Raw genomic sequence first — 16,146 nt, 5'->3', positions numbered from 1 at the left:
ACATAATCCCTCATCCTTCCTCAAATCTCACCCTTCCTCAACAACAGCAAGGAAACTCACTGCCAATGCTGCCCTCTATACTTTGCTGGGATGCCACTACTTAGCACAAAACCACCAGAAAGATCAAAATCCCCTACATTACCAGGTGATTCCCTCCTGTCCTCGGAGGCCCCTTCAAGCCCCTTCATTTGCAGCTGCTCCCTAGTGTTGCCTCCCCAGTCAGGGTCAGGAGCAGTGATTTCAGCAGTGACTTTGCTGGCACCTCTGAGACTGTCCCACATCTGAGGATAAACAGAAACCCAGTTTCACATCCTGCCTACCCTCTAAACCACTCCCTGATCAGAGATCAATCCCTCTCCCCGTATCAGCATGTTAAAGCTACAGCACCCTGTCCTCTCATTCTCAAGCAGAGCATTTTTTAAATTATCTACCTACCTTTGGAAGTAAAGCTCTGTTTTATCAAGGCACACACACCACGCTACCTTTTATCATCTTGTCAGCAAGCTGAGAGGGAAAACAGCAAAACATGATTCTGTTAGAGGGAAAAACTCGTTGTCACAGCCCAAAAATGTTTTCAATTACCTTCTCTCCCTGCTGCAAAACCCTACTCGTGAAACATGCAGACCCCAAAGGGGAAAAGCAGGTACCTTAGCATATCATAAAAGCAAATAGGCAAATACTGGCCCTGCTTCATTTCTAACCATCCCCTTCTCAACTAGACACAAGCCCCCCCCCACCCTGAGCAAGTCTTTGAGCATGAGACAGTTCTACAAACCTGCACTGACAAATACTTTTATTTTCTACCATGCACCTCATGACATCTCATAATAAACACCTCAGAAACATGGCAGATGGCAACTAAACTCCCTTATCCCAGTCTGGGTACAGGAATGCCTTTGCTCATCTTCTGGCTTTGAACTGTATTAAGACCAAAGACAAAGAATAAGAATTAACAGTTTGAAGTGCTTGGTTTTGTACCCAAAATCCTATCATGACTTGTGTTTTCATTTCCTCTGTCCACTGCCTGAAAAAATGCTGCTTTAGGGGAGGTAAGAGAGCTATTTGATATTTGTACCAACACATATTGTGCAGGTTTGAAATTGTCCGAGCTACTAAAAAAAATATTTTAACTCCAGCAAACAAAGTTGTGATCTTTGATTACCATGAATATTCAGCAGAGGCAGTGTAAAACCATGCTCAGCAGTAGCTCTGCTACTCATAGCTTAGTCTTTGCATAATTCAAGACTTTCTTTTGATAGCGAATCAAGGCTCTGTGTGGGCACCGAAACAAACCTGATAGAGCTTGTGAGAGCTAGAAAATCATTACCTAATCTAACACAGCAGCAGGCAATATTCCTCTTCCTCCTCCATTATCTTCACAATGCAAGGTAAGAGCCATGCCACCAGGCAAGCAGGGTATCAGAAATGTGCCCCTCCCTACCATGTCCCCCAGAAGAGCTCAGAGATGAGCAATTCTGCTCATCCACATGCAGATCCAGCAGGGCATAAAAACAGAACAGTAAAAAAAAAACAAAAGCAGAAATGGTCCCAAAAATGGGCACAGGAAAGGGAGACCCACAAAGCTTCAACGCCACTTTAAGAGAAACACACCAAGCTGTATTAACCATGTGCTTTGCCACCGCACTGGACACAAGCACCGGGGACTGGGGACACTCCCTGATGGTTTAAAGGAGAGATTAAATAGAAAAATACATACATGTGTTTCCTAAAAACTTCTTTGCAGTGTGAAGATTTTACCTTTCCTCCAGATTTGAACACGCCCAAATGGTCAAATAGCCTCATCCCTGCCAGGAGGCACACACTGCTGGGTCTCCTTCCTTCTGGGGCTCAGCAGGAACTTGGGGAACATAGGGAAGCTGAAATGGGTGGATAAAATGAACAGAGGTGTGAATGGCCCTATGAAAGTTTTAATTAAAACAAAAGAGGTACCATATTAAAGAGCAACAATGCTTTTAAGCAGGACAAGACTGGCAACTGAGTGCAGATTTCTTGCAACATCACAACACTTGTGCATCCACATCTGCCCCCTCCAGACAAGGGGGCTTCATGACTCCATGGACAGTGCCCACAAACCGCAGGGAAGCCCTGCAAGGAAGGGAGGTAATTCCCACTCTCCTGGTGAAGCTCTCACCAAGAGGAAATTTCATAGTTGGATTCCCACACAAGCTCATCAAGTCCAGCACAATTAAATGAGTTCCTCATTAAAAAGCCCAACGAAACACAGGCTTGTCAGAGTGCAGTACCTCACCATGCAAGTTACTGCAGCCACATCTGCCAGCAGAGCACTGGAGACAAGTGTCTCCATACATCCACATCAGGTGAGCCAAGCAGAGCCTGAACTAACACCGAGAGAGCTTTAAACAACGGTACTGTACAAAGCTATGCTATAGCCAGACCCAGCTATACCAACTGTCACCCAGAAACTTCATCTCTACCTTTGTGAGTGGGAGCTGGGTGCAGCTCAGCCCCAGGGCAGCTCTCCAGTGATGCCAGGAGCTGCCAGCCAGACCCTGACGCCCGCATCCAATCCACCACGTCCCCCCTGCTAACCCAGCACAAGCACAGCAGCTCACTCACTGCCTGTCCCCAGTGCAGCTGTAGTGACAGGTTTATTCCAGTTTAATATTAAAACCTGAAAGACTATTTGCATAATTAAACATTGATCTGCTCTCCCTCTCTGCATGTGCTTCTAAATTCGCGTGAAATACATTAAAGCAGTGTCTGCCTCAGGACAGATCCTGCCACCTTTGGTCTGGGAGGAATCTTTGTCCATATTCAATTTTTGGACTCGGACTGGCTATTTCAGCGCTGGGCTCATGAAAGCAAATGACTCCCCTTTCCCCAAGGAAAGAAAGCCTGTAACTTTTTGGGTGTCAGTGACAGGTTGTGGGCTTCCCTGGGCACTCCATGGGCAGCAAGTGTGTCCAGCCACCTTTTTCTAGGAGGAATCTTCATCCATATTCAATTTTGGGAGTCAGACTGGCAATTTCAGTGCTGGGCTCCTGAAAGCGAACGATAGCCCTTTGCTCAAGGAAAGAAAGCCCTCAGCCTGAATGTCTCAGGTCTGGGTTTTGGGCCACCCTGCAGATGTAATGTGGTGCCTGTCCCCTATGGAAAATTCTGTCCATCTTTAGAAAAACCTGCAGAATTTCTAAAACGTAAAACCAAGGTGAAAGGCCAGGGGCATTTTCCTTTCTACCAGGGAGCAAAGGAAGAGAAACAAAGGGACACGGGGATTAGCTTCCAGGCTGGCACAGGAGAGGGGATATAATTGCTAGGCTTTGCTACTGCAATGCCCATAATCTTCAGCTGTGGGTATTTGGACAAAACAGCACACCCAGAATAAGCAACAAAATCACAAGCAAGAGATATATTACAGAGCTGGTTTTCAAAATGTATTGCAAGCTACTACCAGTGGGCATCCATGAACCCACCTTTTTGTCAAACAGTAATTGAGAAAGTGTAATGCTCAAGCAATCCAAAGTAACTTTTTATTATTAAGTATTTCTGAGAAACGAGAGGATTCTGCCTGATAAAAAAGAAAGAAGAGACCCTGAGACCTGTAACTCAGATATATGGCTACTGCAGGTCAGCATGCTGTCCCACAGCTCATCGTCCTTCCTTAGCTGAACCTCAGTGGGAACATAGGTGGAAAAGCAAAACAGTTCTGGGAAGATATTGGATAGCACCATGGAAATGCAACTGGTCACAGAGGAGAGTCTGCAAAATCCCAGGGTGAGCTTACACAGCTCTGTATAGTCAGGAGTGGGACAGGAGTTGACTCTCATGTAGAGGAGAATCAGCCGTACCTTTTCCTTTGGGAAAGAGATGACACCAGTGAAATCAGTGACAGAGCAGTTCCAGTGCTCCTGGTAAAAGGGAAGAAGAAATTGCAGCCCACCACAGGCAATGTGGGGAAAACAGCCTAAAAACAATATTAAGCTTAAAATCTGTATGATAGTTCTGTTGACCAGTCAAAATGTTTGCTTTTGTCACCATGCTAGGAAAGCATTTCAAAGGGCACACACATGCACAGGATTCGTGCTGAGACGACTCTGCACTTGATAGAAAAAAACTAATAAAATATCTCTCTCTCATACATATGGCTGCTCAGGGGAGACAGACAACACCAAGCCAATCTCCACAACTAAGTCAGATGACAAGGAAAGACTTGGGAGAGCACTTGTGGCAATGCTGACACCTGGGGTAATTTTCCCATTTTGGAAGAGGGTCATCCCAAAGCTGCCAAAGTTTGCCAATATCCATCTTCAGAGGGGCATTGCCACCCCCGGCCTCAGCCCAACAGAAAAGCAGGAGCATTTTCTTCAGCTGCCCAAATTTTCCTGGTTTTCACACTCAAGCCATGAGCACAAGCTGCCCCAAACTGGGACTGAAGGGGCCTCCAGCTGCAGAACTGCATGATGGGAAGAGGATTTTTGCTCCTGGCAGGAAGGGGCTGAGGCAGCCACCAGGCAAGGGCAGGAATGCAGGCTCTCCATGGGTAACTTCAACAGGCAATGCCAGCAATGCCACTTTGGGGAAATTTCTTCAGCATACGAGGTGTAATTTGGAAATAAACCACTTCTCCATAAATTGTACAAAACCAACCCCACAGAATGCATGAAAATACCCGAGTGCTCAAATTACTTGCTTTCATGGGAGGCAACCAGTAGATAAATAGCCAGCGTGAATATTTTAAGTTCCAATTTCTATCTTGTGCTACCATAAATTATTTTCACATTTAAATAACAAACTCGTATTTCAGTCAATCTGGGTTTAACAGTTGAGTCACAATTGAAAAATATCAGGAGAATCCTACTTTTGCTGCAAGCACTGATCATTCTGTATTTCCAAAATTGTAAATGGAGGATTGTAACCCTTCCCCCCTAGCTATCACAGAATAAAATTGCATTGGATTTTTTTTCTTTTAAAGTCTTTCTGAAATTTTTACTGAGACCTATCAGAATATCTTTTGTCTGCATCAAGTCTTTTATTTTCTTTATATGAATAAATACTGAGATTGTGGCAAGTAGTTGAGTTGTTCTGCCTAACATTTATAAAACTTGTTTTGCCTTTTGTTTTGGGCCCTTCCTTAAAGGTCAGCAAGCACCACACTTAATCTGACTTGTAATTACTCTGGTAAACATGGCTAAATAGGTAAATGCCAGCGCATTTAAGTATATAACATTAAATGCACTGCTTCCTGTTCCTAATGCACTAGTTAACAAGAAAAGCAGAACTACAGCACTTCTCTACTGCTGAATTATAAGCCAAGATGAAATGGAGCTTGCATGTCTTTCAACTGACTGAAAAGGCCCTTTTCCTACACAAAATTCACTGATTACTTCTACCTACTCTTCTTCAGGAGTTGAAGGAGGACAGAATAAAATAGCTATTTTGCATGAGCAAGGAAATAACCCAAGGTGCAACAGGTCAGCCCATAATGTAATATACTCATATCAGCTTCAAGGCCCCACCTGAATTTTGGCAGTCATCTGTTACATTGATCAGATTACCTGGTGACAGTGAAATCCAAAGGATGCATATTTCAGAGCCTTCCATGAGGAAGGAAGCCAGGCAAGCCAGGGAAGTAACCAGCATCACATCCCGACAGTGCCACGTGCCACCAGCAAGCAGAGCCTTGCTCAAGGACAGGGTCACCCTCTCCCAGGGGAGAACAGCAAAAAATCCATAAATTTAATGAGTTATGATAAATGAACCAAGAAGGAGCATAGGTGTGCAGGGAGCACAGTGAGGCCACAGGGAGTTTTCCCCAGCAGCACAGTGGGGCTGGGAAAGAAGTGAGAACCACCACCAAAACAACTCCAGTTTGGAGTCTGCTGGCTCCTGCTGACGGGAAAAGCAGCCCTGAGTGGGCATGTCAGCCGCTTCCCTCCTCACCCTGCTCAGACACAGCCCCCTGTTGAGTGAGCTGCCACAGCATCTCTGCTAGTCTGGGCTCACAAATCACATCCTGGCTTCTCCACGCTCAACACATTCACAGTCTGGTTTTCCCACATCCCACCCAAAATCTCTGAAAGGTCCTGCTGTCCCTGGAGTGCCTCTTCTGTAACTTCCTACAGGGCTGGACCACTAAAGCCCAGGCCAACAGTGGCTGCACAGTTGTATTTCTCACCCATGCTTCCATGTGCTATTTCCTCAGCGGGAGGGCAGTGGAACATAATTTCTACACTTTAAAACCTAACTTCTTCTGTAAGGCTTCTCTGCTACCTTTGCCCATAATCAAAATATAATTTTTCATCAGCATTTGCATCTCTCCTGTGAGAATGGAGCATAAAAGCAATTCAAAGCCCTAACAAAAGGAATCACAGGTTTCTGTGTAAAAACAAATAGCTCTCATCCCACTAAACCCCACAGCTACTGCAAATCACTTGATACAATATTTAATACAAATACCAGACTCCAGTCCCTGACTGAGCCAGGATAAAGAACCTACTCTAAAAAATAACCACCTTATATATCACCCCACACATCAACGTTAAGTGAAATAACAAAATCATAATTTCCCAACCACGACTCTTGTCAGAACCCAGCCTAAGAAAATTGTCAGCCAGTATTTGACTAATATTCGCATTAATTTCATTGAACCCACTGAAGACTGCTATGAGACTGTTAAAGCACCACACCACTGCCACATGCCAGGATAGAAATAGCTAAATCAGATCAAGACTAGTTCATTGTAAGCAATGAAAATCTCCTGTCAATCTAGGAAAGAACGCAGTACTTCTCCCCATGAATAGATCACAGGCACAAAGCAGGCACAGTAGGAGCAGAGGTACATTAACTTCAACATTAAATACCCACTTTCTGCGCTGTCATTTGCACAGGCACGACACCAGCACTCAGTGCAGCTGCAGCAAGGGTGCAAACCCTGCTGGGCTGTGAGGGGTGGCCAAACCACAGCAAAGGCTGCCTGAGTCTGACACCAGCTCCCAGCCTCTGCCAACTGGCCTACACGTGCTACAGAGCCATCTGAAGTTCAGGTCATAACTTCCGATATCACTTGCAAGAAGAAAACTACAAGAGTTTTTGTCAAAAGGCTGTTTGTCACCAGCAAGTCTCCATGCACGGAGTGGACTGGGAGCCTCCACAGAGAGCTTAGTCTCAAGGGAAACACACGTTAACTGATGCACCAAAACTGGAATTGTACAATTCCCTATATCACTCCCAAATCTGATTATTGGTCCCCCATCAAGCATCATTAAAACATATTTGCATAGTCTCTCTTCAGCTGCGTGTACACTACAAATAACTCATATTTTGTGGTAAGTCTGCATGTGCCAAATGTGATATTTACACATTATTTAAGTTTTTACATATCCCTAAGAGCTGAACAAATTAATACTTTGATTAACTTAGCCATTTGCTCATGTGCAATTATTTTCTAAAATTAATGCATTATTTAAATTTATTCAATAAAATAGCTTCTAGGGTGTTTCTTCTCTGGGTTCATTATAAGCTCTGAAGATCAAACACTCCTCATTTGAGCTGTGTGGCTTTGATTATAATTGTTAAGGTAAATCACAGGGCACTCCAGCTCTCCCTGGATTTGACAAGTACAGGCACACTCCTGCACACAAGTCAAATTTGGCACTCAGGGTGGACAACACAACCTTGCCATTTGCTCTCAGCAGATGCTCAGCCAAACAAATTCAGACAAAGGTTTGTGAAAAGGGAATGGGAAGGGCCCATGACTGCAGCTTAATTCTCTATAAATACTTCCACGGGACACTTCTCCCCCTCCTGAGCCCCTACCCCAGGATCCTCCCCAACAGCAACATCCTGGCAGTAAGACCTTATATGCACACTCTGGGATTTCTCAGTACACAGTAACAGTTATTAAATTGCATCATGTTCTTTGTTTAATTTATAATACGCTCTCTTTTCTACATGCCCTATATAATCTCTTTTTAATAGGTAATACAGTTGTATATCACACTGTGTGCCAGTATTTCCCATGGGGAGGTTGGGACGTGCTCTCTGACGGTGCTGGCTCCAGTACAGAGATTCCCTGATGCTCCTGCTCCAACCAGAAGCAAGAGTGTAAATATATGGCTTGTAATCAGCATTCAGCCCCAAGGAAGAAGCACAAGGGGGAAAACAACATCAGAGTGCTTCGTGCCAGGGAAGGCTTTCAAAACACGGATGAGTCCTTCACAATCCAAACTATCTGTTGTCTTTCTAGTGTACATCTGAAAAACTACCAACAAAAGCTATTAGCTCTAGAGAAATATTTAATTCCCAACAATACATTTAACTACTTTGCTCTTGCTTTTTAATTGGAAAACATGCTACCGAGAGCATTTCCTGCAGATTTTGAACTGACCCTGCCATCGGCACGAGTCTCTCTGGGATTTGCATTTATCATGGTACAACTTTATCAGTAACAGCAATTAGTACTTTTTAGACATTGATTTGTCTGTACCAAGCCTCACCTCAAAGCTCAGAAATAGTAATCTTAGGTGTTTTGGAAAGTTTTTCCAGCTTAATCATAACCCAGTATAACCAAACTTAAAACATGCACGCACCCTGCCCACTGATTACAGGTACAGAGAGCACACGGGCACATCTCTCTTTATACAAAGAGCTGTCTGAACAACACAAGTCCACCTTTATTTTAGGGTCTTGTCTCTCTCAAGTTCCCCATGGTATGCACTAAACTTAAGTACAGTCTTTATTCTGACTGAACCAGACATATAAATGTGTGTATCCTCAAGGAGAGAGCACTTGATGACAGGTAACTTCTAAGGCAAAAATACATAGAGCATGGGGTACAACAATTAGTTCATTATCTGTTGGCTAGTCATTGAATTAAGGTCTTCTCAGTGACCAGAAACCAAACTGAGACCAGTAAAATGTCCTGTACTTAAGTTCATTCAGATCTGTTCAAGGTCTTCATAGGACTTTAAAGTCCCAGGGTTAACTTTGAGCAATTGAGCCACTTCTTAAACTTTTGATTGTGGTAAATATAAGTAATACACCACTTAAGTCACTTTTCCAGTCGGAATGCAGTAAATAAAATCAGAGTTCAATGAGCATTTTCCCCCCACCTTGGGGGAAAGCAGTACACAGCATTCCAAAGGGAGCAGAAAGTGTCATTACATTTAGTGAAAACATTGCCCCTTAAAATGAGCTGACAAGTCCTTAAAAACATGGAGTGTTGCCTTTAAGAGAAGGCTCTTGCAGAGATTCAAGTTTTTGCCATATGGCAAGCTACTGTGAAGGACAGCAATTTAAAACATTTTTTCAGTAAAACTTAGCCCCTACTGCCACCTGCAGTTCCCACAAAAAGTGTTTCCATTTCCAAGCACAAGCTGCTGCACACCTGTGGGTACAAAACAGCGGTGCCACCTCAAATCAGGCAATGTTAGGGGTCGTCCTTCACATAATATTGAACTGCTCTGTGATTATATGAGAGTGGGTCACATTCTGTTCTCAACCACACCCCCAACACCTATTAAAATACCACCAAACTCAGTGGGATGCAACCTAGAAAGACCCCACAGGTCAGAGTTCTGGCCCTGCAGTTTACTGTCCCCTGTGAAAGTGAATTGTGCATATTAAAATACAAACCCTGATGACTAACAGCATCTGTGTAACGCGGCCCGGATATGGACACGGGGAAGTTCACTCACGGTTCAACACAGGTTGCAGACTGGAAAAGAGTGACCCACTTCATCAACATGGCTTCCCCTTTTATAGGGGAGCTGGAAGAACTTTCCAGAGTATGGTGAATAAGGGGAGGAGTTTTGGGAAAGAGGAACAACAATTGGGTACAGAGTATAAAGGGGAGGGATCACAATAGAATATGCATAAGTACAAAGTGGAACTCTTGTGGGAACAAACCATTACAACATGGGGATAGGAATAAACCATTACTTTAAAACATTAAAACAGCTATAAACTTGTAATTTCTCTCCATTCAACAGCAATGCTGGCCCAAAACCGCCTGTTGCAAATAAATAAATTTTAAAAATTGAAAAGAACCAAAAATACTTTTTAAGAAGTACTCACTAATATACATGTAAGGGATCCAGTCACTGCTTCAGGGGAGACAATTTAATATCTAAGTGTGTATTTAGGCTCCTGTACGGTCCAATTTCCTTTTTGTACCATTTTTGTACCATTTTTGTACAATTTCCTTTTTGGACCTGACACACTTGGAGAATAGTGCCTCGGGGCAGCTCCACACACTTGCTGGAAAGCACAAGAGGTCAGAAGTGGTCAGTATCAGAACTACTTCTTCTAAACCCCACCACAAATATGTTTTAGAGGTCAATTAAATGTTTCTGTGGCAGGTTGACCACAGCTGGCTGTGAGATGCCTGCCTGGCTGCTCTCACTTCCCCTCCTCAGCCAGGCAGGGGAGAAAACACAGCAATAAAATTCGTGGGTCACGATACAAAGCCAAATACAGACAGGGAGATTCCTCACCTATTGCTATCACAGGTGCAAGAGAATCAACTTGGGGAAAATAATGTTATTTCTTACCAATTAAACTAGGTCTGGATGGTAAGAAACAAAGATAAATTACTCTTCCTTACCCACTTTTCCCCAACTGATCCTCCCTCCTTCACTTCTAACTGCTGTGCCTCTCCCAGCTCCTGGCAGTGTTTCCCCCCTCTCACCTCTGTCCCCCTGAGGTGCCACATGCAGGGCTGAGGGGCTCAGTGAGGTTTAAGCCAAGGAATGCTGGAACTGGCCATGCCCAGCCTGGGGCAGCCCCAGCCTCTCCACAGGCCTGCAGCTGTTCCCGGGTGCAGGCACCCCATGCATTCCCAAAGGCAAAAATAAGGAGTAATGCACGTGTCCAATCTTCAGGTGCTCTCTTGGGCCTGTGACCACTTCTTGATGCTTTTATCGTTATAAAGCTGCTCTGCTGATCCACGGACAGCCCAATCCCTTTGGAGACACTGAGGGCAAAACCACCCTCTGGTTTGTGGCAGAAGAGGATGAGGCCAAACTACCACACCCCCATTCCTACAGTCAGCTGCCTTTATTTTTTCTATTGCTTTTCCATCTCTCCTCTCTCTGCACAGACAAACCTGGCAATAATCACAACTGAACAAAAACCGTCTCAAGGTTTTGTTCATTAACCACGTTCAGGAAGCAGAGAGCAAGGCTTCACAAACCTGCTTGTGCATAAACACTCGTTTTATGGCCACTTACTTTGTGTTCTCAAGTAATTTTATTTTGTCTTTTACTCAGCCCTTTCCTCAGTCATTAAGCAACTTCACTGCAGTTTCTTCAAGGTTTTCATGTGGTTTGGGTTTTTTTTTTTTCTTTCTCTCCACTCTTTCAGCAGGCTTTGGGCAAGCACAACCTTGAGCTTGCTCTGCCACTAAGCTGCTCCCAGAAACCTGAAAGCAAAGATCTTACCCAGAAGACATCAGTGAGCACTAACATCTGCACCTCACCACTGAAGGTTGCTGAAACAGGAAGACAGCTTCGCCTGGAAGAGGTAGGGAAAGGGGATTGCGCACTGGAAATGAGCAAGATTAAAAACACCAATCCAGCTGTCACACACAAAGCCATATGCAAGTTATTGCCACTGTACATCATCCAACAGGCAAACCCACAAACCAGGAACAGGGAGGAAACCAGAGTGAGGCAAGAGTGGGGGTTTCTTTCTGAAAGTAGCAAAATGGAGCTAAGAGGTAAAGCCTGTTAGGAAACCTTCCTTTTCCCCCCCCCCCATTCCATCACACAATCCTTTCACAGTTTCACTGCACATAATGGAATTACGGTTTAGTGGAAAGCAGAGACCAAAACCAACAGATTTACTAATTATCGTCCCAAATAACTGCAGCCTGCCTGTGAAGGCAGCAGCTGTGTCCCCTCCAGAGGAGAGGGGAGGCACAGGTGGGCTGCCATCCTGACAGAATGGGACCAGCAGCTCACAGGGAACAGGGAGGCCGGACAGAAGATCCCTTCCACCCAGAGCAATTTATTATAGACTGGATAAACAGGCTCCCTGGATGGATTTTAAAAATTCATGCAGAAAAATGTGGCTGTCTGGGAAGTGTGTTTGTCTGTGGCGTTTTTAGCAGAGAAACACACCCCCCCCCAATGAAAACCATCTAATCCTGCTACAACACACACACCTGTATATGTATATTAAGATAAATAGAGAACCTTAATGTTGCTCACATCTACAGCTAATAAACTGAATGAAAGCAACTACACTTACATCTCAGTGGGGGAACATAAAGGGTCATGGCTCACACTCGGGCTGGGGAACCAGCAGAGATGAGCCCTCATCCACATTACTGTCAGAGAAGCAGAAATCACCAGGCTCTTTTCTCAAAGCCAGCCAAATTTCACCACAGCTGGGCCAAAACCAGGTCACCCTTCTTCTCCCCATCTAGTCCTGCTTTAACATGTCCAGAGGGAGTCTGAAGGTCAGAAGAACTTGTACATCCTGTTCATTTTTCAAGAACAAATATTCAGTGATGGATTACTTGGGTAACAGTGATTCATTTTGTTTTCTCTTGCAGTCCCATTAAAAGTCTATGCATTTTAATGCTCTTCAACAAAGCCTCCAAGTTATAGATCCATATTAACAAGCAAAATGAGAAAACCAACCTCTTCCCGCCTTTCTGCTGTTCTCCCCAAACTCATTCAAATTACCTTAAGCTTTTCTGTAACAAACACAAGAGGAAGAGACTATCACCACTCAGCAGTAGCCTCAAGAAGCATAAATACATTAGCTAATGGGCTGTTTGCAAGCTGCAATGGTCAATTAAATATAGAGAAAACATCATCCCAGTGACAGTACAGCACCCCATCTTAATCCCATCAAGGCACAGGCAAACAAGCTCATCATAGTTTGCTTCCAGCCCTGCCATCCTCTTAGAGCCAGAAAAGCCAGGTGAATTTTCCCACAACCCCTCTGAACTGAAAAGCTAACATTGTTTAGGATACTAGAGGATTGATTAACTTTCAAGAGCACTTATGTAAAGATCAGACACTTAGTCAATATTATTTTGCTCTTTTAACCTTCTAGTTAGACAGAGGTATAAAAACTGCCTAAAAGGCACAATGTAAAATTTTATTTTCATCCTCTTTTATTTCATTGTAATTTGTTGCTCATTAAAAAAAAAAAAAAAAGTAAAAAAAGATTAAACTTCTTAATGCCATTTCCAGACCTTCAGAACAGAAAGTATTTCTCTAGCAACCAGCAGGGAAAAGAACATGAGCACAGCCTCCACCCAAGGGCCATCTCCGGATTATCCACAACATGGAATGAAAGGATCTTTTCTCCCCAAACAAGGGATCTCACCAGGTTGGCGCTCACCCGGTACAGCCACACTGCTCCTCAGTGCTGTGTTTAGAAGGCCAAGTGATTGTCCTGAACAAGACAGGAGAATTCAATGTAAAACTCAATGCAAAATTCCACTTCAGTGCAGGAAAATTAAGGCAAGTTCCCTTCACACAATGCACTCCTGGTTTAGGAAAACCCACGACAATTATAAATCCATTAGAGTTTTACTAATTCCAGTATATCCTTCTGGCACTAGATGTACGCACAAAGGTGAATTTCCATTAGAGAAGGACCTGTTCTGCCTTTCTGGTATATACTTGAACACACAGAAAGAAGAACAAGAGAAAACACCTGTGTCAGTATAAAGTAGACTTGAAATTTTAAAAGTACCATTTAAAGTTACTTAGACATATTTACTGGCATTCGTTTGATTTCATTACTGATGATGATGCTAATGCTTACTCATGACTAGGGAGGAAAGGACACGATTTCTTACCTAAGTTGCTTGATATTACTGTGGATTTCTAGTTGTTGCCTGATACTATTATAGATTTCCAACTGAACGACTGTGAAAGCAAATGCCACGGGAAGAAAGACTGAACATGCTGCAGTATATTCATATGGGTACGAATGACATGTGTAAAACATCTTCTGGTAAGCAAGTGTTATATTACCACAAACACTCAAACACACAAGAATGAAGTCAAAAAAAGGAAGGATGGTGTCCTCCCTGCCAAGCAAGCCCCACGTCCCCGGGCACTGGAGAAGGTGCTCCTTCACATTTCCCTCACGAAGCCATGGCGACTCCTTCCTGCACAAACACACATTCTCCTCAGCGCCTCTTTCTCAAACAAAGTTGAGCCAAACACAAATCAGAGATTAAAACAGCCCTTATGACAAGTGCAGTGCAGCACACAGCTCTCCCAACAAAAGTATCATTCATATTTAAATGGCACATGCATCCACCAAGGCAGGAATTTAGCCTGAAGGGCTACCACAGACTCCATACCTAACAGAGGTACCACACCGTAATCACGAGGGCTGCAACGCACAGCTAAACCACAACCCAAGCACCAAACACCTGATCCACACCATGTGTTTCGAGTCCTGAAGACAGCACAGGTGTTTATAGCACTGTGGGACAGCCATCACCACAGGTATGGCCCCCACACGCCATTCGCCCGCCTTTGCCCTCAGGCGCCATTTTGTGGACAGGTGGCACGACTGCCATCTTGTGGGCAGGTGGCCCCTGGGGTGCGCTGAGGCCTCAGGGTGGGGGGGAGGGAGGGGGCACCGCCTCCTGGACACAGGAACAAGGCTGGAAAAGATCTCTGAAATCACTGAGTTGGCAAGACCTGCTGTAAATTACGTACCACCATTCCTTAATTCAGCAGGTCCAGTTTGTTGTAGATCACTGGCTTCAAGCGGGCGAGATCTCTTGCCTGGGCTTGGCTGCGCACCCATGTCCCCTCACCCCCTCAGGGGACATGCCCATCTGCAGCAACCCCACCACTAAAACCCAGACTCTTCCAAACCCTTCCCAGAGGCTCTTGATGTCCCAGTATACACCCTGGTCCCTCACCAAACACCTCCTCTGGAGCTGCTCCTAAGGGTGACCCAGTACCCACAGCACCCAACAAACACAGATCTCACCATATCAAAAACCTCTGCCTAAATCACAGAAGAATTTAAGTAGCAAAGAACCACCAGCTTTTACCAATCCACACAAGATTTGTACCATTCAGTTGCAAATTCTGAGCAGGTTCCACTCTCCTCTCTGCCTTCTTTATGGTTCTTAGCTGATATTTCAGTATCTCACTACAACTTCTCCACAGGAGATTTCTGATTTAACAGTGCAGCAAGCTATCAATACCTATATGTTAATGTATAAGGATAAGGTAGCCTCTTATAAAATGCAGATTTACAAAATCTTCTGAGAGATTTTAAATATCACATCTATCTTGCATGCTGTATACCATAAACCCACTACAAGTGTAATTATATATAATTAGTTGTGTGTTTGTAAACCCAACAGCTTAATCATGTTTAATTAACCACATTGTAATTGGAACATTCGATAGTTAAATGTTGTCTTGCTAAACTGATGAACACCTGGAACACGCAATTACTTTCACCACCAATAAATTAACTTTAACTAAAATCTGTCATTAGTAATTATTTTCCTTCCTTCCCGGTAGACCACAAGGATTAGAGATAATAAATAGCCAAATCAGATCCATAGCAATTTGTTAAGACCACAACTGCAGGAGCCCCCCTGCTGCCAATTTTACTTTTCTCTAATATATTCTTCAGCAGAGATTACTAACTGCTGCATAAGTCATTGTTTTCCCTTGTTTTTTTATTTCCAAAACTCATTTTTATCAGAGGCTCTGTTGTTTGGGGGGCAGGGGGGGCGCACGGGAGGAAGGGTTGGCTTTGCTCTTAAGAACTACCAGGTCAAATGTACCAAGTTACCTGCAGGTGAGGAGCAGAGAGAAAGGCTCACCCCCTCACTCAGACCCCTCACAGAGGGTCTGGCTGCTGGTTTGCCAGCAGGTCTTAGCACAAGTAAAAAATGGGCACACGCTGAGGGAATATCTTCACACAAGCACTTGGAGCCATTTGCTTACCCATTTCAAGGCACACAGACACATAAAAATGAGAGGCCTTAGAAAAGTGTCCACTTAGAAAAATAACTGGAACACTTTCAGAAGAAGAGAAACCAGACAACACAAAACACACCCTGCATTAAACTGCAGGGTGTATTATCTGTAGGTCAAGCACTCCTATTCACTGTCATTATTCCCGATCATTGGCATCTGCTGTGGAACCAAGAGGCAG

The 16,146-nt window shown here is 44.0% G+C and overlaps 1 long non-coding RNA gene across 9 annotated transcripts in view; it reads right to left on the bottom strand.

Annotated features, from left to right (window-relative positions):
- LOC127476888 (uncharacterized) overlaps nt 1-15,577 on the bottom strand; it is a 554,098-nt gene extending 538,521 nt beyond the window's left edge. For 8 of the 9 annotated variants that reach the window (XR_007906754.1, XR_007906757.1, XR_007906760.1 and 5 more), the window contains exons 1-3: nt 9,629-9,699; nt 1,718-1,877; nt 436-504 (exon numbers count right to left, since the gene is read on the bottom strand). This is a non-coding gene — a long non-coding RNA (uncharacterized LOC127476888). Of the gene's footprint in view, nt 1-435; nt 505-1,717; nt 1,878-9,628; nt 9,700-14,386 lie in introns of those variants that run through there. The other variant, XR_007906755.1, reaches the window with a different exon arrangement.
- Nucleotides 15,578-16,146: the final 569 nt, after the last annotated feature.

This window comes from Manacus candei, unplaced genomic scaffold (assembly GCF_025592945.1).
Source record: "Manacus candei isolate 608988 ecotype Guabito, Panama unplaced genomic scaffold, ASM2559294v1 h1tg000050l, whole genome shotgun sequence".
Classification (NCBI taxonomy): domain Eukaryota; kingdom Metazoa; phylum Chordata; class Aves; order Passeriformes; family Pipridae; genus Manacus; species Manacus candei.
This window is presented reverse-complemented; position numbering and strand designations above follow the sequence as displayed.